Genomic DNA, 23,098 nt, shown 5'->3' with positions numbered 1-23,098 from the left:
CTGTAGTGCAATTACAAATGCTCAGAGTCATCAAGGTTAGTCTTGAAGGACGTAAAGGTGTCACTCTGTTTTATATGCAAGGAAAGTTTGTTCCAGAGATGTGGTAAATTTTGGGTAATATAGCTGTCCCTCCACTATGTTTTATTTCTATGTCAGTGGAGATTTAAATCTTTAGTGTTAGTATTTGTAGAGCCATTTGCCTTTTGGTGATGCAAGAGATCCAGGAGAGTGGGGGTCCTTCATGGTACAGATTGCAAGACATAGATATCCACATAGCAGGTCATAACAGACTGAGTATAGAGACTAGGCTTCAAGCCTATCTTTGCAGAAAAGGGACATCAGACCATTTACCTTTGTGTTAGAAACCTCTAGAGTATTTTTCCTTGGGCAAAAAGTATATATAGCCAATTTATCAAAGAGATCATTGTATTCTATAATTGGCTTGATCAGCACTGAGTACAGCTCTACTAACCTGGACGAGATGCATCAAGAAATCACTTGTGCTACATAGAAGGAGTTTCTGATTGTTGAGGCTACATGGTAGTCAAAGGAGAGGGAGTTTTCAACCATGATGCCAAGATGGCTGACAACAGTGTCTGTTTGAAGTGGGATAGTGGCTAACCATTAAGCTATGGATGAATTTCGTTTAGCAAAAGTGACAATGCTGCACTTTTTTGTATTTTATTTTAATCCTTTTTCAATACACCATTGGCTTTATAAGGATTAGATCCTGTTGTAGGGATCCCATGCCAAAGGAGATCAAACAATGATACCCAGCTTATAGCAATACGTTTGGGTTTGTGGTTTGGAAGTCTGAGAAGTAAGGGTCAAATGTCTGAGCTGTGAGGTATGCCATTAGTTACATTTTTACTTTCTGAGATTGTTCTTGCCACCTTGACCACATGAATCCAATTGTCATGATCTAGTGCTTCAGTGATCTCAAATAAGTTAACTAAATTAAGTAAACAAGACCAACTTTTAAGAAAGCTAAACTGTTGGGAGTAGAGTTGAATGAGGATTTTAATGTAGCAATACATACAAATGTGATACATTCCATTGTTTTGCACATTAGATTAGTTAGACTGATGTGTGTATATAGTTCCCTGCCATGAAGGGACATTAAACAGCAGCTCTCCATTCTTCTAGGACATAACTTGGGGTTAAGCTTAAGTTAAACAGGTTCAGGAGGCTTTCACAAGAGAATGATTTGGTGCTGTTTATTAGCCTTGTAAATTATCTAGACCCATAGATGTGGTGTTTTTAGTTTTTGAGCGTACAGTCAGGCCATGTTCCTTGATAATGTTTGGTGAGATTAGGGACCCGGGGATTTGTGATGTTTCAATTACTATTGCTGGGATAAAGTGGGCACAGAGTTTTCTCCTAGTATATCAGCTATGTCTTTAGGGTCAGATTGGGTGGTGCCATTTAGGATTAGTTCAGAATACTGCTGGGTGTTTTTTTTTTTTGGATGCAATTAAAGAAGGGTTTAGAGTTATTTCTATCCTTGGATCTTAATTTATTTTCATATTTTACTTTGGTATTCCTAATCAAAGCCATAGTTGGTTCATCTAGTGTACTGTGCCAGTCTGCCAATCCCTTGAAATTGTGCCTCACCCCCTCAACTCTTCATTTCAAGAGTACTTCTTATTTTAAAAAGCCAATGGGCTTCCTGCAGTACAGCAGCCAATCCACATGCCCCCCCCCCCCAATTGAAGAGCGAAAAAAATAATGTCTTTGGAGTACTGCAGTACAGCAGCCAATCAGTATTGTAGAAATCCAGTTGGCTTCCTACAGTAGATCAGTCAATCCATGTCCTGCCAAATCCATGCCAACCAGCTCTCAAAGGAGCAAAAAAAGTCTTCAGATTATTGTAGAAAACCAATTGGCTTCCCAAATTACATCAGCCAATCAACACCCCATAAAATCCATGCCCAAAAAAAGCTCTTCAGTGCTTTTTGTTGCTGGAAACAATCACACAGCTGAAGTGAAATGCCTTTCTGTAGTGGCATTTCAATGCAGCAAAAACTGTATGCACTATGCATGACTCAGACCACTTTGCTTCCCCTTTGCCCCACCCTAAATTTCAGTTCCTAATGGTTGCTTTTGCTAATCTTTTTGATAGGTTCCTTAATGATAGAAGGATTTGTTTTATAGTAGAACGTAGAACTTTTTTTTGGTACTTGCGTATTATCACAACCACGTTCCAAATGGCACAACCACGTTATTCATGTTATTGAGAAAGGAGTCATTGTGTCCAAAATTGCGGTGATTGTATGTACTGATGCTGAATATGTGAGTCATACATTACATTTATTACAGGTTTAATTTTTGACCATTAAATTAGCGAGTCAGCTCAGTATTCTTTTAGGTTATATGGGAAAGTGTAAACAATATTTGGGGTTGAAAATATTATGAGTGTTTACGGCAAAGTAATGCTTGTCCATGTCCAACCTGCTGGCATTTTTTTTAAAAAGAAGTATTATTACAAGATAACATTAGAAACACTGAAACATTAAAGAAAACTTTTTTTACTGAGCAGAACTGTTCATAAATAATGTGGTTGCGAGAAAACACCATTGCGATAATGCGAGTGTTACCTTTACTGTCTGTTGAATAAGAACAGCTCCCACCCTGCTTTTCTGTCTTAAACACTCAACTGTACAATATTCAGTAAAATGAATTTCAATTGATTTTCAAATCTTGGAATCACTAAAATGCTGTAGTGACAGAAATATGGTATGCCTTGTAGTTTCAATTGCTACTTACGTGGTTGCGAGAAGACATGGTTGCAATAATACCTAAGTACCCTTTTTTCTTTTGTTGTAAAGTTAATGTATACTTATGGACCCCTGAGGTGGCTTGTTTTTCAATTTTCCATTATATTTTGTACATGTTCTGACTGACGGATCTATAGACTTTTGAAGGTGGGCACAGAACTCCCTTGTATAAGAAGCAGCTGAGGCTGCATGGGTTTTGAAGATGTTACAAGTAAGTTTCGAGAGTTCATCATAGAGCATGAGTAGGCTTGTCAATTTGAAATCTGAAAATTCTGAATTATTCACTTAAGGGTTTTTTGAGACTAAAGGAGGACAGTGCTTTGTAATCCAATTTAATTAGGGGCAGACAAACTATGAGTTTTACATGCTTGGGCAATATTGGATGGGACAAGATCAAGGATGTTCTGCCTCCTAGTGGACTGTTTTACTATCCATTCTAGGGAACAATCACTTATTATATCAAGGAATCTTTGGGCATGACCAGTGCATGTTTCTATAAGTAACACCTCCAATATCTACGCAAAACAAATAGCTTCATGAACAGTTGAACTAAAGCCTTGACCCTCCATTAGCATTTAATATGATTAGCTGGAGGGGCAGATTTATTACTCAATGCTTCCCCCATTTGTGAAAAAATCTGGACGACTGGATGGGAAACAGAAAATACACCCCTGGGATCCTACCTGTGTCCCTGCTGGACGGGGGAAACAGGTGTTGACTTTGAGGGAACATGGGCAAAATTCTTGGCTAGCCTTATATGGGCCTCTGGGCCAATAACTTAGTATCATCCTGTGAACCTATGAACCTAAGTTACATATAAAACAGTGACATCCTTGCTTGCTTTAAGGCAAAGCTTGGTGACTGGATGGGTGCCTGTAAAGTCATTTTAGCCAGATTTATTTTGACCTCCTGGAGGCAGGAAGTGTCCTATGAGAATGTGTATAGGCAAGGTAACTACGAATCTTTTGATATGCACCTTTTATAGCTGCTATGTCCTAGGGTCATGTAACACGCACAGCATCCAAATGTGGAACAGCACCAGGAAATGTTAAGAGCTTTAAATGATGTGGAACATGTCATACTGTCACACAAAAAGGAAATGGCACTCTGAAGTGTTTAACAGCTTTTAAAGCTGACATTTCATCAGAGGTACATTTACCTTTTAGTTACTATTTATGGGTCTGAGATCAGTGTTTTTCAGTCTTCAATGCTGCATTTTCCTCTGTGACAAATAATACATTGGAACAGCTTAAGGTCCATGTACTACAAAAAAATGATGGTTGCTTTTCTTATCAACTGCTTATTATGTGTTCTCGAATGGATGTCAAGATTCACCTCTTGAGCTTCATTTCACTCCAGCCTTCAGGTATAATTTTTGACATCCATGTCTCAAACAGAAAACAGGTTGACTATGATTAGAAACCCAGTAATAATCCTTTTTACTGTTATTATTATTATTATCATCAGTGGACATAATATAAAATATGCAGGTTAACACTATTTGTAGTACGCAATTCATGAAGAATATTCTTTCCAGAGATTCTTTAATACAGTCTGTGCAAGACATCAATTTTCTTGAATACAGTGATGATGATTTTAAAGCTCTTTTTATTGCTTTACTCTATCCTTTTGCCTCAGCGATGAGCTAATTGCTACAATTCAGTGAGAATGAAGCAAAGATTAAAATGTACTTCAAAGGAGCATGACTCAGGGTTCTTGCCTTGGCCTTTATCTTTTATTTTCATTTCATTCTCCCTTACCCTGAAATGACCTGAGCTGAATGCTCTCATGTGCACTAGTAACCTTATTCTAAGTAAAATTCACAACTGCCTGTGTAACATTAGCAGAGATACTGATTTACAGTTATTAAAAATGAATTTCCATCTTTATGAGCAAAAGTTCCAGGAATTATACCTGTGATTGTTAAGTATAGTTCCTGCTCACGTCATTACTTTAGTTCCATTATCATTTTAGTGGGTCTGCATGTAAGCAGAAGTAAAAATAATTCCAAGCGTGGAAAGCTTGCAGTTTTACAAGCAGAAAATATAAGAATAAATACAAGTGACGATCAATGAACGCTCTGGCCTAGAATGTCAAATCTATTGAAATCTTGTGTTTTTCTGGTTCACTGTCTATATTCTGAAATATTATAGTGCATGGCCTGGAAAAATGGAAAATCAATATCCTTAAGCATTAGCTCTATTGCACATGAGGACATTGAGGCACATAGGTTTGACTTCATTCCAGCAATTAATAGCAAAAAAAGCAATAACCTTATGGCTAAAGTATACAAATGCTATCATCTGTGTCAGATACCAAGCACTATCCCCAACCAAAAGACAAAGTTCAGTATTTTAAATAACTTGATATTATTGTTGCTTTCTTTCTGCACCTTGACAAATTCCACAACAAATTAAGCTGGCAAATATAGCTTCCTGTTCAGTTATCAGGTGCCTACAACCTCATACCAGATCAGCCCTAAGGCCATAATTCCAAATCTACAAAGCTTCATCATCTGCCTGATAGGATATGTTACTTTATTCTTCTAACCACAAAGATGAAATTTCACTCTGTTTCGCTTTGCAAGTCTAGTTTGGTTTCTCTTTCTTAAAAAGGCAGAGCTGTGACTTTGCTGCTTTATTTACAACTTCATCTCAAATAATGAGATTCACTTGCTTGTAGCATTTGCTCTACCTCCTTATCATTGGATCTGCACACTGGTGCTTCATTCAAGAATTCTGTAATGATATCTCCTCACAAAACTGCCTCTGGCAGTAGGACTTTATATATCCTTTCTCCAAACCCTTATATCTTCCTTAACTGTTTAGAGGTACTACTAACATCAACTGAGCACAAGTGAACTCTGAAAGCATTTCTTTAACAAATCCAAGTGTGTTTCTTGTCACTGTAATGCTTGTCATTTTGTTCTGTATCTGCTTCTACTGCTGTGTTAATACTTCCAAACCAGTACAGTAAGTCAGCTGTGTTCTTATAGTCCCTTCTTGAACCATCCAGTTCACTCTATTCACTCAGTTGCTTTTTCTTCAGTGACTCTGTTCCATCTTTAATAATCGCTCCATGATTACCCTTTCAGATGTTGACTAATACATTTCCTCATCACTGTTTTTGCCACTGCTGTCCTTTCTTCCTCAAACACTGTTTCCACTAATCATGTTCCTTTGTTACTTGCTACTTCATCAATTTGTTTTGTTTCTTTGCATCCTATCTCATTCCACCAATAGACTACCCTGTAATGTTAGCTCATCTGTTTCCACAGTCTATCACAGCACTAACTGTACATTAGCACTTGATCTATCTTTACTCTCCTGTATGTCTCTGTAGCATTGATTTCCATTACTACCTTTCTATTTAAAATGGTTGGTGACCTATCTGTCTACTTTAATGTTCTACATATTGTCTGTTTCACCAAATTTACAAAATTTAATGAATGTCCAGAAATGGAATTGTCAAAGGACAGCTGAACATATGGCATGTTCGGCAGCATTTTGAAGTAAACGACTCAGAGTTGTGAATTATAGTCTTACAGTATACATATTAACATTATACTCTGTATAATCCTCTGTTAACCTAGTGTAAAGAATCTGGGTACAGATGTCTGATTTATTTTACACGTAGTCGTCATTATATGCCCCAAATTACACCCACTCTTCGCCAATTGTTATAGAGAGACTCTTGCCAATTTGCTTGCCTGCTCTGTATATCTCAAGAGCTTTGCAGTTCCTGACTTACCCTCTAATGCGTACAGCACAAACAGCAAATGTAATGCCACCACCACCAGTGTTTTCACCAGATTAAGCAATCACTGTGCTGCATGACCCCCCAACCCTACACACAAACACATAGAACCACTGTTTCTAGCCCCACTGAATGACTGAATGGGATGTAAACCTGAAATACCCCATCAAATTTAAGTGATTGCAACCTGGGCAGTTTTGGTTCCTAAACGTATAAGGCTAGGGGATCAGAGCCTGCTGAGACAGTGTCACATTGCAATCTTTTTTTTTTTTTTTTGGTAGATCCATTGTTATTGGTGGTATTACATGATTAATACATATTGTCTGTCTAGAAATCAGTATTTCAGGATGGCAAGGGCCCATTTCATGGCAAAACATTCTTAATGCATAACATGCATAACAATGCATCTCAGCATTACTGAGTTTTGTACTATTATAACAGATGAGATACTATGAGACAATATCATGTCTGTCCCTACTTCAGAGGAATAAGTGTGCACTTAACATGGCTTGGAAAACTCTGGAGCTACTAATTCTGGTTCTGAATACAGCATATCTTTTAATTTTCTGATCTACTTCAGCTATTCACTCACCCTTCAAGGAAGTGTAAATTAGAGAGTAACTTCATTAGAGAAAATCAAGCCAGCTATGAAACATAAAACACAGTAAATGAATAAACTATTTCATAAATGAGTCATTTTAAATAAAAGAAACATTTACACTATATGAGTCATCATTTTTGATAAAGCATGTAATTGATGTAAAAGCTATATTTTTAATGAAATTATTTTATTTTCTGTGGTTCCTGAGCCAGTTTATTCATTTATTATCTTTCAAGGAAGTCTTAGCCAAGGTTAGGTCAGTCAAAGTACAAGAAAATATAACAAAATTAGAGATAAATGTATGATAATACCTAGCCTAAAAAGCCTTTACCTGTTTCATAGTAGTTGGCATAGGCCGATTTTGTGTCGCTTCAATTGTCTCAGCCTGTGGTTTCAATATCCTTCAAACTTTTATATAACACAATGTCATATGTTACTTGCATTTAAGGTGGGTCAGCAGTTAGCCCACCTTGCACAGGGAATCCAAGGCAACTTGAACTTTAAGAAGGTGGCTTTCCCAAACAGTGGTAGATTAAATGCACCTTGGGCCATCAGCTGTTTTCAAGCCATATGCCCACTGCAGACATTTTTAGGACCCTGTGTGTATGTGTTCTTTGATTCACATTTCTGATAATTTTAAATTGTATTACTTGTTTAATACAGCAACATTTGTTAGTGTTTGTTTTAGATTTGTAGTTTTGAACATGTTTTCCAGTAAACAATGAAACAAAATGTATGGAGCAATGACAAAAGTACCCATTTCAAAACATTTCAACCATAAAAAGCCACTTGGACTGCTGTCATTATAATCCATCAGTATCCTTACTCAACAATTGCAGCCACTTTATCAACTGTGTACACACTGTATGCCTGATTGTGATGAAAATGGCTATAGTAAAGTCATTTACCAAACCCAGCAATTACAGCTACATTGTTGACTGCATCCTTCTCAGGTGTCTGTGTTAAAAGTTTAATAATAATAATAATGACAAAAGTCACGTTTCAAATTTGTTTCATACAAAAACACAGTAGCCAAAGCAATTCAACTTAATTCACACCATACATCCACACTAGTCATCAAATCCAGATTAAAGACGGTTTAAAAATGACAGATGATAAGCATGTGAAGTACTTTTATCCACAGATAGCCCCCACCCCCACCAGGAGTTATAGCCACTTTTTTGACTGTGTACACCCATTATTGTTATGAAGAAATAAATTACATGTAATTTATTGGTAGCTTTGGATGAACTTAATAAAATTGTATAAAGATCACTAGCATCACACAATAGGACCCAACCATGTGCAGCACAGTTTAAACAGAAGAGCATTTATGAACTCATAAGAAATATTAACCACCCAATAACATAAGCACAATCTCTGCAGAAGTAAGTCATCTGAATAATTCCATATTAAAGAGCACTATTACTAATGCAGTGTTTGCTTTTGGCAAACAATTTTGCATTTCATTGCTTTAACTACAAATGAAGTGACTGCTGCCCTTGAAAAATAAGTTGCCTATGTTGCATTTAAAAAAATGGTGTACTAGTGATGTTGCCATAACATTTCCTGAACTAGTTTAAATACGCAATGGAGAATGGCTAGCAAACAGCAGTAGGTTTATAGTTACTAGACATGCAGTCCAAGAGGTCATTAAGGAGACTAGTCCAATTTCCCAATCTATTCAAAGCACTGTCTTGTTAAGTGACTTGCTCAATTTCACATAGTAGTTAAATGAAGGTGGAATGATTAAAATCTTATACCTTTGCCAGAGGAAGCAGAACATTAGCAAGTCAGAGCTTTAGTTTTCTGTGCAAACTGCCAGAATAATAGATTTTAACTAAATGCAAAAATTCTTTATAATCAGATATTGTAGAGAAGATTGCATTATAGTCATATGCAACAATGACTACATAATGGATGCTGAAGATCAGATGGTTTTGATCATCACTCCAAATAATGCGGACTATGTGACCTGACAGATGTGCAGTTGCTGGAGGCTGTAAAGAAGGTACTGCAAAAACATATTACTAAATGCAAGATATTTAGACTATATTATAATCCAGGCCTATTCATGAATTAATTCATTCTTCAGTACAATGAATAAAGAAAAACAGTTAAAGACAATATAAATGCTAAAACAGCTTTTGTTCAACACCCCACAAGTCATACAAAAATCAGAAGTGTTATTGCATACAATATACTGTTTTATTTTTGGTGGGTATTGTATGCTTGCAGAACACCTATATTTTATTTTTGACCTCCCTATGTCTTCTCTGTCATTTAGAATATGCATTCCCTCTGACATTACTCAGTACAGCTCAAACCTGCTCAAATGACTGATAATGTATTTTTGCAGCTTACACCTCCAGAGTCAACATAGCTGGATCATAGACAAATGGAGGCCTATACAGGGTAATGACTTAGGTCCTTGCCAGTGATAATATCCCATTACTTGGCTGTCTCTCCCCATTTATCATAAAAACTGTTTAAACCTGCTAGTCTACCTACTGTTTTCTTCTTTACTTTTATAATTATCATGGACATTTGGAATTCATTTAAAACCTTTTTTTTTTCAAATTTCACAGTTAAACAATAATCACGTGATGTGATAAATTAAGTACTAGAACTACTGAACTTAACACTTTGCCTAGGACAGTTTATGTTTCTGCCTGTGTTATAAGGTACTCTCTCTTGTCTCCATGCACACAGACTACTTCAGTTTTCTGTTTACCATTTGCTTTGTACTTGCAAACATATTGCGCATCACTGATGTAATCATGCCTCTTGAGTCTAACAACCCTTGCATTTCCTTTCTGTCTACCACAATATTACATTTAATAAGTTTAGTAGCAGCACAGAGGCAGAAAGAAACCTTTACACTTCTAGAAGTTAAAAATCCTGCACTGTAACATTCCATACGTTCACATTACATAGGTATGCTGCTAGGTGCAGTTTGTTAGGTAGCATTGATAGTTTTACACCTAAAGTTCTGATGTTAGTTACTTTGCTGTATTTTGCTATGTGTCCTTTTCTAGAATGTTTAAAACAAATTAACTCAGATGGTAAATTTATTTTCCTTGCCTAGTGGCAAAAAACATATTTAGGTAAAGGCTTATCATTAGCTTTGTCACATTCAAGTTGACTTAGGGTTGCAGTTTCATTCAACAACAGACATTTCACTAAAGCAACTATCTTTTCAGAAGGTTTAGGTCACAATGGACTACTTGCACATTTCTTACACTGCTAGGGTTTGCCTTTTAAATGTTTCTACAGCCAAGATTTCAAGAATTTTACTTTCAAGAGGTTTTAGCCCCATTTTCAAAATATGCATTAAATCAGTCCATATTGAGTTTCCAATGGTGAAGTTCATACATATTAGGCTAACTACCACAGGGCCTTTTTTTGGCTTGCCATGCACCCCAAATGTATATGGCATGTTCAGGTACCTTAAAATGACTGTAATGATTATATGTAGGTTAGGGCTTTGGCGGTCAAGCATTTACAGACTATCTCTGAACATTAGGGCATAGGTGCCATACCAGGAGGCGAATTTCTATTTCCTCATTCATGTGTTCAAGTTGCACTTGAACTGGGTTTAGGAAGATAATTACTTAACATGGATGTGAAGCCTGTTTCAGAGATGGGGAATTCTCTGAAGCATATACCTGTCCCTCCAACATGTCCTATTTATAAGTCCCTCAACAGTGTAATTTTGATGCTATTTGATTTGTGGATATGCAGAAGGTCCACCAGAGCAGAATCTAACGATGCCATGTATGTCAGGCATAGATAATCTCTCAACTGTCTGTAGGAGACCGAGTACAGGGAGAGGGCTTTGAGGTGATCCATGCAGTACATTTGTTTTACATCTTGAGGTACTGTGCCGCAACTGAAGTACCAGCCGTGGCCAAAGTTTACTGTATCACTTTCTGGAGCCATTTGCATAAGCACGCTCAATGTCTTTCAATACCTTTAATAAGTCTCAGGTCAGAGTGGATAGTTGTTAACATTGTTAACTAAACTCAAATCATGCTTAAAAGATGATGCACTACACTTACAAAGCGGGGTTCAGTTACTGTTATATAACATGGAGTATTTCTTGAAAATGTTAAGCCTGAATGTGTGAAAAACTCTTTCAATATGGAAAAGGAAATTTTTGTAAATCAAAATAAGGAGTAAATGATGTACTTTTGAGATGTAGGCTTATGAAAGGGAGTGAGGTGAAGGCATAGATTATTATTACTGATGGGAACAGGAGAAGTTGCAGTCCCTACCATCCTACCACTTTTGTAAGACGTTTCTGACTTTACTTTCAGTGAGCACCATACACCTCACATATATGTGTCAGTAAATGTTTAGAAAAGTGCTCTCATATCTGTAGATCAGAAATGAAACACCAAGAAAGGAAACATGGAAACACATGGTATAGGTAAAATGTAAAATACTTGGGACAGCAATCAGCTGGGAGACATTCCAGAAACTACAGTGCTGTCATATTTACAGATGTCTACTTGCCCTCATGAACATGTTCATAGGTTCATAGGTGTATAGTAGGCTATTGGCCCTGGGGCCTTTACAAGCCTAGCCCATAGGATTACCCTGGCATCATGCCACCTGACCTTAGTTCCCAGTGACTCTGTCGAGTAAGCCACTGGAGTGAACCCTGGGGTGAATTTTCTATTTCCCATCCACTCATCAAGATTTCTCTTGAAGAGGGCCAGTGAGGTGCTCTTCTTGACATGTATGGGAAGTCCATTCCATAGCATGGGCAGTCTCTGAGTTATGAACCTGTCCCTCCAGCATGTTCTGTTGATTGTGGTAATGAGGTTGAGGTCTCTAGACTGTGTGGTGTGGAAGGATTGGGATTTCTTTAGATGTAGCATTTCTAACAGAGCTGGCTCAGGCATGACTTTGTAAGTCAAGCAGAGATCGCCTCTAAGTAGGCGATATGAGACAGAGAATAGGTGGAGTTTTTTTAGTCTGTCCATATAGGACAAATGTTTAAGGCCTAGGATCCTCTTTGTGAGGTTCTTTTGTGGCATCTCCAGTTGTTGCAGGTGTTTAGTGAGGTACATGCCAAATGGAGCATTGTACTCAATGATTGGCCTAATGAGGGAAGAGTAGAGGGAGACAAAGACCTCTTTCTTCCTGGATGCAAAACCTTTAGTAATGAGATGTGCCACATAGAAGGACTTTCTGACCACAGTGGCAATATGGTGGTCAAAAGAGAGGTTGCTGTCAACCTGTGCTCCCAGATATCTTATAATGCCTTCTGTGTTCAGTGGACTACCATTGATGTGGTAATTCATGGGAACTGGATTTTTCCCAAAGGGGATGACGACACATTTTTTTGGCATTGAGCTTAAGGCCATGGTTCTGACACCAGTCGTTGGTCTCAGTGAGACCTTTCTGTAGGATGTCAACATCACTTGGGGAGTTAATAATAGCTCCCAACTTGCAATCGACTGCTAATTTTATCAGCCAGAGCCCCTTCATGTTGGCCTGGTCTTCAGAGAAGTAGATACCAACACATTAACAGACATGCCTTGCATGAAGTTGAGGAAAAAAAGATAGCCTACCCAGCAAGCATTATATTTTACAGCATTGCTTCAGCATTTGCCAAGAAAATGGATTGAGTGTAAGTTATTTGGTCAGGTAGGTCATCTTGTGTATCTCTACATTTTTTTCACCACTACAACTGCCTGAATGTTATGGTAGGATATGATTATTGTATAGATGTTCATCTTTCTAATGTAGAGAAACATCTCAGATACATTTGCCTTTTTTCTTTGACTCCTTTTTTGCTCATTATACTTTATGGGGATGTGCAGATGAGGTCCAGATCATCAGGTGCTTCATTCACATCTGGAATTAATCATATTAATTCAGCCATCACACATACAAAAGGTATTGGAATCAGTCATCCCAGTGTCATATGTACCTAGAATAAGTATGGTCTTAATAAATTTTGGACATTTGATCTCAGCCCAGGACTTATCAACATTTCAGAACTGTGACAAAAGTTGAATTATACTATCTGGTCAACAATACAGTTCAAATTCTGTGCCTTCACTGATGAGAGACTAGGGAAATGCACAGGCAGTGGGCCTTAGTCTTGTTTACTTAAAAGATTATTTCTACCATACTGGCCTCAGAGCTGCCTGCATCTGAAACTGATCCTAACTGGATTGCTGTACAGTGCTTTATAATGGTGCATCAGAATTCATGTTTCCATCAGTTTACATTCCCCTTCCACTGAGTTAATAAGAACATGTGCATCGCATCAGATGACTTAACTGTCTGCAGCCTACACCTTTTAAAAAGCCTCTAAAAGGCATCTTGTTCATAATGCTGGGAGAGGATTAAAAGCATCCTCCTAGATCTAAGAGCTAAAGTGAACTCTTCTAGGCCTAACCTTCTTTACTCTTTAATCTTCCTCTACATCAATGACACTAGTACATATCCTTGTTTCAAATCTCTTCCATGCCCTTGGAGACAAGGTCCTTCTCAGTTATTACACTTTGCAGTGGTGTTTCAGACTAAAATCCATGCTCAGTCCTACTATTAGCTAATCATTAGTTTTCCCAAATCACCCACTCTGCCATTCAGACCAACTTGGGCACTCACTAACTTAGCAATAAAATTAAGGGATTAGTAATGTGGGACATATAGGCAGTTGGAATAGTTGAATGGCTACTAAAACTATTTTACATTTGAAAGCTTTAGGTTTAAAGAAAGAAAAGAACCATTTTAAATTTGATAGTGATGGGATGTGAAAATTGAGAGAAGAGCAAAACAGCATTATATGTATCATAGACAAAACCCTGCCACTTAAAATTTTGCTTTCAGTTTTCTTGCAAATGTTATTGCCAGCATAAAAAATATCATTTTTCCCTCTTACATTAGTAGTTTTTTTAAAGACAGGTAACTACTGTGGCATGTATTCCACAACAATTTACATTTGTGGAAAGGTGTTGCCTTAAGCTTAGGGCAGTCAAAATCACAAAGGCAATTCCAAGTGAAGGCTTGCCTGCTCTTTCCTGTAATGTATGCAGATGAGAAAGCCTTCTTTTACAGCCTCATGTCTATACCAGGTTCTGACAGAACTGTAGGAATCACTTAGACTGTAGGGTAAGTGTAAAGTGGAGGAGCAGACTTGTAAATTACCATGTATATCACACTACAGGGCATTCAAAATATTCTGTAACATTTTTGCTCCAGTCACTCCGAGTCTGGCTCCCTCTGTCCGACTGGCAAATTCATTTGTCTGGGAGTGAGAGTCTAACAGCCCAGTCTTTGTCCTGGAGTTGAGGATCTTGCCAGCAGGGGGTGTTAATTATCCACATCAATGAGTGGGGATTTTCCTTAGCTATATCCTTGTATCTCATTCACATGCCCAAAGCATCCAAGGGGTTGTCATACAATAGGCTGCCTCAGTGTGCATACATACGTATGTGCATATGTAATAAAATATCCCTGCCCCCACCTCCTTTTAGCAGTACTTCTGCATGATCATTTGGACTCCTTGTTAATTCTACCATGGATAGTTTTGCCCAGGCACAGCCCCAATTCTTCTTCAAAGTGTGGTAACCACATATTCCACTTCTTTACCATTCCAACTACAACAGATTCCTGGTTGGACTAAGGTGGCCTGTGTCATATTCAGGGCTTTATCACCACTATCCTAATGGAGCTGGTAAAATATTCAGTAATTATGGACCCAGTATGATAAAATGTGTGACAAGTACTGAAAAAAATGCTCACAGTACACATTAACTCTAAAATGAACACAGAGGAAAACTTATTTCATTACATCAGTACAGAGCAGACATAGCTGCATATGCTAATGTATGACCATGCCCACATTTTACAAAAATAGATGAATATGATGTTTAATGCAATCCACAATTGTGTGCATGTACACGTGTATTTGTGTGTTTATACATATAATATACATTAAATACAGACCCCTTGTGCAAGGGTTAAATAAAACACATAAATTAGCACACTGTGCAGATATTTTGTGTCAGAACTTTATCCAAAGTCTTGATATGCCTTTAATAGTTTACCCTTGGAACATCACGAAATCTGTTAAAATTCCTGTAAATCTTCCTTACTTATAATAGTTGCTGAGAATTATAATAGAGCTTACCACACAGTACTCATAAAAGACACACATATACAATCAAAACATATCCTAGCCTGCCTGAAATAACCCCAAACTCATATCTACATTTCTCATTCTATTCAAAGAAATAGTAATAATAATTTCATTCACCGACACACAAAAAACATTAGCACACACCAACATACATGCACGTGCATGCACGCGCACACACACACACACACGCACACACACACACACGCACACACACACACACACACACACACACACACACACACACACACACACACACACACACACACACACACACACAGACAATACTGTCTACCTAAGTCAGTCTTCTAGAAATTAAAATCAGGCTGATACTTATTGATGTTTTGGGCAATGCAGAGCACAAATTAGAACAGATAGGGGTATCAGGCAGGGTATTAGTGTTTCAGAGACACAGAAAATACAGCTGTGCAATGTAAAAAATTGTGCGATAGACAGCACAAATGTCTGCATTTTAATTGGGAAGTGAAGAATCCCACACATATAAGGCACATATATTATGCAATTGACAACGTCAAATACTGTGGATGATTCAGAAATGTATAAAGAAAGCACATTGCACTACAGCAGAAACCTGTTCTGAATATCAGTGAGTTTTGGTAAATAGGGTTGTGTGTATGTTAAGAGTAGCATTACTGACAGACAAGCAGCATGTGTTAGTTGTTGCCATTGGAGCCAGTATCTATACCGCTGCTGATTAACTGTGTCATCACAGAAGGAAATCAACAGTACATTCCTACTGGTTACACAAGGAGACCATATGACTAGACAAACTCAATCACTCACAAGGGGAATCAAGGTGGGTACATATTATACCCATCGCAGTGGACAAAAGGGTATGTGTAGCATTCATTGTTTTAGCTAAAAGGATGCTTTAATAACAAAGAGGAGGCACATTAGGCATATCACAGGTGTCAAATTCATGCATCCTGCACTAGTTCCTAAGCACCATGTAGCATGTGGAACAGCATATCAGATTCCACCAGAGCATAAACTAGAAAAGCACCCCATGCAGATATTTCACAGCACAGCCATTTTCACTCTGATCATGCAAGTTATAGATTGCACACACATTGCCATGAAGGCCATACCTGGTCAACAGATACTAAGATAAGTCAACAGGAAGGGCTTTCACTCCCTTAACTGCAATGTGGTGTGTAATGCCCAGGCTATTATATAAAATGTGTCTATATGCCACAATGGCAGTTCTGTAATTCACACATATGGCATATGTCAATCCTTAATACCATTTTGTCTATGTGGGGGCTTACCACAGGGTCATGTGGTCAGTGTTTGCACCTACAAGTGGGTCACTCAGGACAGTGTGCTCATATACTATGCAGCAGGTCCTGTATGATGGTGATACTGTTGAATTTTGTAGGCAATGCCAGATACACTTCGAAGCCATGGATGATGACCTTTGTCCACAAATCAGACAGCATGAAAGAAATGGCATGCAAAACCACAGATGCAGAAACATATGATATGGAGTCTGTCTTTGGACATCTGAAGGGATGTTTCCACTGCTTTGACACATCAGGTAGGGCTCTGCAATATGTAGCAGATACTTGTAGCACAGTGTTTCTGATGTGCATCATGCTGCACAATCTGGCCATGCACAAGGAGCTACAGCATTAGAGAAACATTCTAGTACAGCCCAACACAGCAGTAGGACCAGCAGTGGAAGGGTAGGTTGTGAGCGCAGGGGTGAAACATCAGCAACAGTACCACATGTGAGGCAGAGGCAGATGTAATACTTCCCAGCACTGATGAGGAAGCTACATCTAGTTCACAGCTGTGGGACATAACATAACAGGACCATGCGTTATCTCATTAGTACACAGGCAGAGTGGAATCTAACAGTCTGTAAAGTCAACTTAAATCATAAGATGAAATATGCAGATATTTTGTGAACAATAAAAGCTGCTAAAACTGTACAAATAGCAATGTTATCACTAGGAAGTATTCTTTAGAGTGGTAACAGTCAGTGCATTCATAGTCTTTCCACTATAATATATTATAATGTACATAAACCCAGAATTATATGTTAGGCTAAATTTTCACAAATTGTCATATTCTGAAAACTATACAATCTAAACATATACTTTCAGGACACTTTTATTAACCAGACATAAACTTTTACATACCATCAACAAATTCCTCTCTGTTTATTGAGATATTTACAGAAATATGAAAATATTTATTTAATTGTCTTATTAGCCATATAAATAACACTGAATATCTGTTAGGATGTGCAACTTACAGTGCAGATATCAATGACAGTTTTCTATTGCAACATCTAAAGTTTTACCTGTTTTTGAAGTATTAAGTATATATGGAAATATTGCTTATATACATATTTACTAACAACCGACTAGCAATATCTCCAGTATAGTGAGATATAAATGGACATTGGCAATGAATTATTTTTTACATCTCCCACCATGGCATTCACACCACAACCCTCAACAGCATATAGGTCTTTCACTTATGAAAATATGAGCCTAAATATGAAAATATGAATAATAAGTGACAAATGGCAATTCATTTCTCTAATCTTCATTTCATCTTTTTAATAAGTCTTTTTCCTTTTTAATACTGCATGCTATTAGCTGGTTGAAGAAGCCAGGCCCCAAAAATGTCCTGGATGGCATAAGGAGCTATGAGGATTAGCTGGAAGTATATGAAAAAATGCTCTAGGCTTGAATGAGTTATCACGTCCAGGCTATGCAAGACAGTGGACGCAGTGACAGTTAGCAGCAGTATCATTTGTGTGGGGTCATGAAAGGTTAATTCAGTAGCCACTTACTTTGTAAACAGGTTGTGGAGTGTGAGGGATCACAGCACTCCACTAGTGGGAGTGAGCTGCTATATCATGACCCCTGGTAATGTCCATTGTGGTGGCCTGGAGTCTCAGGACTCGGTGAGATCTGCAGTAAGGAAAGTATAGAAATACTGTACTGAGTGCATCTAACCTGATGGGCTGTGGTATAACAGGAGTGAACAGAGATTTACTGTCCATTACATGGACAATGGACAAGGCATTCCATGCACATAGATGATGAAAAAAGTACAGAATTACGGAAACCTTCACAAGAGGCTTGATCAGAGGTCACAGCTGTTGATGCTGAGGATTGTCACCAGATGACACTTAGAACTGGGTAACTGTGCAGCTATAGCTAACTTTGAAGTCATCTCAGGTTTGTTCTGCATAGTGTTTTTAAGTGTGGCATGTACCTGGCCATGCTATGCATGGTCTGCAGTAGCAGACTGGAGCATGACTGTCATGTATTTCATCAAAACACCCACATATGCCCAAGCATAATTGCAGCAACCTATCACTATATGCCATGTCACTGTATAAGTATTGCACATCATATTCACACTTATAATCTCTAGAATGCTGTTGGCAGCAGCTGTGTGTGCCTGGATCAAAGAAAAAAGAAAAAAAAAACAAAAAAATCTTGCTTTTTTCCCACTTTCTGAAAGTTAAGAAAGTTCAGTTACAGATTTGTTGTTCTGACTGTTTGGAATTTTCTTGAAGGCCAGTGCTTGCTTGGGCTAAAGAGAAGTCTCTGTGTTCACCAGTGGGAGTGGTTAACATTGAACAGCCTGCCTGTCCCTGGAGGAGTGGTTACTACCTAGAAGCTGTAGTTTTATTGGCCATTTTGGGTCAATTCTAAACTCCTTGATCTCTCTCTCTTAAAACCAGTCTGCCTCATGGTTTTGGCGTCTTTTCAGGCTTGCTAGTTGTTGCTGAAGCACCTACCAAGAGGAGAAAATGCTGAGAGAAGAAAAGGAGCCACTTTTGTGATTTTAAGTATTTTCTTCTGATTTTTTGTTAAGTTTTACTGATTTGCCTCCTACTTTTTGGCATTTTCCGGCTTGCTAAAGTTTATATCTGTAACAGTAACAGTACTTGGAACACATCTAGAGCCTGTTTACTGCATTTCCTGTGTTGCACTTAATTTAAAATCGTTTTTTCTCTAAAAAACTGCATTTTACCTGATTTTGGCCTAGCACTCAAGTGTGGGGTCATTTATTGCACTGTTGTGATTATTTTGCTGCTTGTGTATCTCTGCTACCTTTAAACTACAACAAAAGAAAAAAAAAATCTTGCTTTTTTCCCACTTTCTGAAAGTTAAGAAAGTTCAGTTACAGATTTGCTGTTCTGAACTGTTTGGAAGTTTCTAGAAGGCCAGTGCTTGCTTGGGCTAAAGGGAAGTCTCTGTGTTCACCAGTGGGAGTGGTTAACACTGAACAGCCTGCCTGTCCCTGGAGGAGTGGTTACTACCTAGAAGCTGTAGTTTTATTGGCCATTTTGGATCAATTCTAAACTCCTTGATCTCTCTCTCTTAAAACCCTACAACTCTCTTTTTGCGGTTTTATGACTGAGCAGCGTCGGGCAGCGCCGCCTAAACAGGTTTAAAGTATTCCAGGCTCCAAAAAGTCTGCTCTTCACTTTTTCCCTTAGAACTGTTCAAACTCTCAAAGTAATCACTCTATTCTCTTTCTAAAGCCCTGCACCAGACTGAACAAGGAGAAGGTCACTGTAAGCTGCCTGTCGGGTGCCAGGATCCGCCACATAACGCAAGCACTCAAGTCACTCCAAAGCAAGTACAAGTATGACTCTGTCATTGTCCATGCTGGTGTGAATGACCTGAGATGTACCTCCCTGGACTACAATGAAAAGAGACATAAAGGAGCTCTCTGACCATGTAGCCCAGGCTGGTATGTCCCTGACCTTGAGTAGCATCTTGCCCTCACCAAGAATGATGCCACAGTATAAAGACAAAATGATCAGTTTCAACAACTGGCTAAAGTATTGGTGTCATTCAAAGGGGATCCAGTGTCTGTCAGCCTGGGATGACATGCTCGACAAGCCACGTTGCTTCGCTAGGGACGGCTTGCACCTGTCACCCTTAGGCTTTCGTATACTGGCCAAGGCTCTTGCCACCCCATAGTGCCTTTTTTAGGCAAGGCTCAAAGGACAACCCCACCTCTATAGACAACCCAAAGATAAAAAAACTAAAGGTAATGCTACTCAATGCCAGAAGTTTAAACCTCAAGATGCACGTACTCGAGACTCTGCTCAGTATGGAGAAAATCGATGTCTGTGCAGTAACAGAAACCTGGTTCAAGGCTCCAGAGAGCACCCCAGCACTACCAGGTTACAACTCATACCATGAGTTTCGGCCCCAAAACTCGGACCGAAGCACAAAAGGAGGGGGAGTATCTATATTCATCAAAGATAACTACACCTCCAGGTTAGTGGCACTGCACGAAGCATCAGAAACCATCCATGTCCAACTAACAGCGGGCAAAACTGCCTTTCAGCTTGTAGCCTGCAACAGAACACCCTCCCTATTACAGGAACCCCACTTGGCATTCCTGAGAACACTGGAGAATATGAAGGTCTCTCAAAACACTATGTTATTGGGTGACTTCAACTACCCAAACATTGAGTGGGAAAACTACTCAAGCCCGAACACCCTCGCCCAACGGTTCCTTGAATTTATAAACTCTAACGCAATGGAACAACTGGTCACCACTCCCACAAGAGGGAACAACATATTGGACCTGGTCATCACCAACATGGGGACTCTATGTTCCACACCAGAGGTAAACCCCTCATTGGTAAGATCAGACCATAAACAAATTTCCCTGGACATCCATATCCCGTCCCCACCCCCAGCCAAGGAAATCACTGTAAAGAATTTCTCCAAAGCCAACTTTGCACTTCTCAAGACTGAGGTGGAATCCTTCAAAGCCCCTGGGCCAGAGGATAATACAGCCCAATCCGCAGAATCCTTTACAAATGCATTCTATGAGCACCTGCAGGAATGCATGGATTGTGCTATCCCAAATAAAACCAAGACTCACTCCTCCAAAAACAGGAGACCGGTCTGGTGGACCCCAGCCATAAATAAGCTATACAACAGAAGGAGGAAGCTACTACATGACAGAGCAAAATCCCAAAAAGGGAAGGCATCTCTGATCAGTATTAGCAAGAAACGTTGATCCCTCATAAAATCATCGAAGGCCAGTTTCGAAAGAAAAATTGCCCTAGACACTAAAGATAATCACAAGGCCTTCTTTAGTTATGTCAGAAACATGGGCGGAGACGCCCAGATATGCTCTGAATTGTTGCATAATGGTACAAAATATACCGAACCTACAGACATAGCCAACATCCTGGCAGACAGATTCAGTGCAAACTTCTCCCCCCCTTCCCCCCCAAAGGAGCAAACGCCTATCCCAACTGAATGTAACCTCCCTGACATCACAGATGCACAGGTGAAAGCTGCCCTCTCCAAAAAAAAAAAAAACACAGCATCTATGGGACTGGACGGGATCCCAGGCTGTGTCTTACATGAGCTCCAAAAAGAACTGAACCCTCACATTAAGTCACTGTTCAAACTTAGCTTTACTGCAGGATATGTACCCAAAGAATGGCGTACAGCTACAGTGATCCCACTCCACAAAGGTGGTGCCACAACGGACCCAGGAAACTATCGCCCCATAAGCCTGACTAGTCTGGTCTGTAAAGCTATGGAGCATATTATCATGGAACTCATAAACAAAGACATTGGGAGCCTCCAGACACTGTACCCTACCCAATTCGGCTTTGTTAAGGGCAAATCTTGCCTCTTAAACCTAGTTGATTTCTTTGAAACAGTTACCAAAGCCATAGATGAGGGCAAGGTAGTCCACACAGCCTACCTGGACCTTGCAAAAGCCTTCGACACAATACCCCACTCGGGCATCATAAATAAGCTTACCAGCTTAAATATCAACCCCTATATCACAAGATGGGTTGCAAACTGGCTCAGAGATAGAACCCACATGGTCAGAATCGCAGGTGCCATGTCCGAATCCAAACCAGTTACAAGTGGCATCCCACAGGGCTCAGTTCTGGGACCTCTCTTGTTTGGTATATACTTCTCTGAGGTTCAGGCTAACACAGGGGGATTATGGCTGACAAAGTTCTCAGATGACTGCAAACTGGGGGCCATAATCGAATCTCCAGCTGACACAAGCATCCTCCAAAAGGGTCTCACAGAGACGGTTGCTTGGTGCCAGAGCCACGGCCTCAAGCTAAATGCTAAAAAGTGCATAGTCATCCCCTTTGGGAAAAACAAGGTGCCCACAAATTACCACATAGGTGGTAATCCATTAAGTACGGAAGAAGTAATTAGAGATTTGGGGACCAACGTAGATAGTAATCTCTCCTTTGATAATCACATTGCCAAAGTGGTTAGAAAGACCTTCTATATACCCACCTTATCATGAAAGGGTTCGCATCTAGATCAAGAGAGGTCATTGTGCCCCTCTACTCATCACTCATCAGGCCCATAATTGAATACAATGCCCCTTTTGGGATGTACCTTACCTGACACCTGCAGCAACTGGAGAGACCCCAAAAGTACCTCACCAAGAGGATCATGGGCTACAAACAGATGTCCTATGCAGCTCGACTAAAGAAACTCCAGCTCTACTCAGTTGCTTACCGCCTACTCAGAGGCAATCTATGCCTGATGTACAAAGCCATGTTAAACCCAGAATTAATGGACATGCTCCACCTCAAAAAATCCAAGTCCTTTAGAGCTACACGCTCCAGGGACCTAAACCTCAGCACAAAAATAAATAGGACATGCTGGAGGGACAGATTCATTTCCCAAAGGCTCCCCTCACTCTGGAATAGAATCCCAATTCATGTTAGACATAGCCCCTTGATGACCCTCTTCAAGCGAAATTTGGACGCGTGGATGGGAAATCGCAAAT

This window comes from Protopterus annectens, chromosome 9.part0, assembly GCF_019279795.1.
Source record: "Protopterus annectens isolate FY-2018-M chromosome 9.part0, PAN1.0, whole genome shotgun sequence".
In the NCBI taxonomy this organism is placed as follows: domain Eukaryota; kingdom Metazoa; phylum Chordata; order Ceratodontiformes; family Protopteridae; genus Protopterus; species Protopterus annectens.
The sequence above is the reverse complement of the archived record's forward strand: the minus strand, read 5'-3'. Positions refer to the sequence as shown.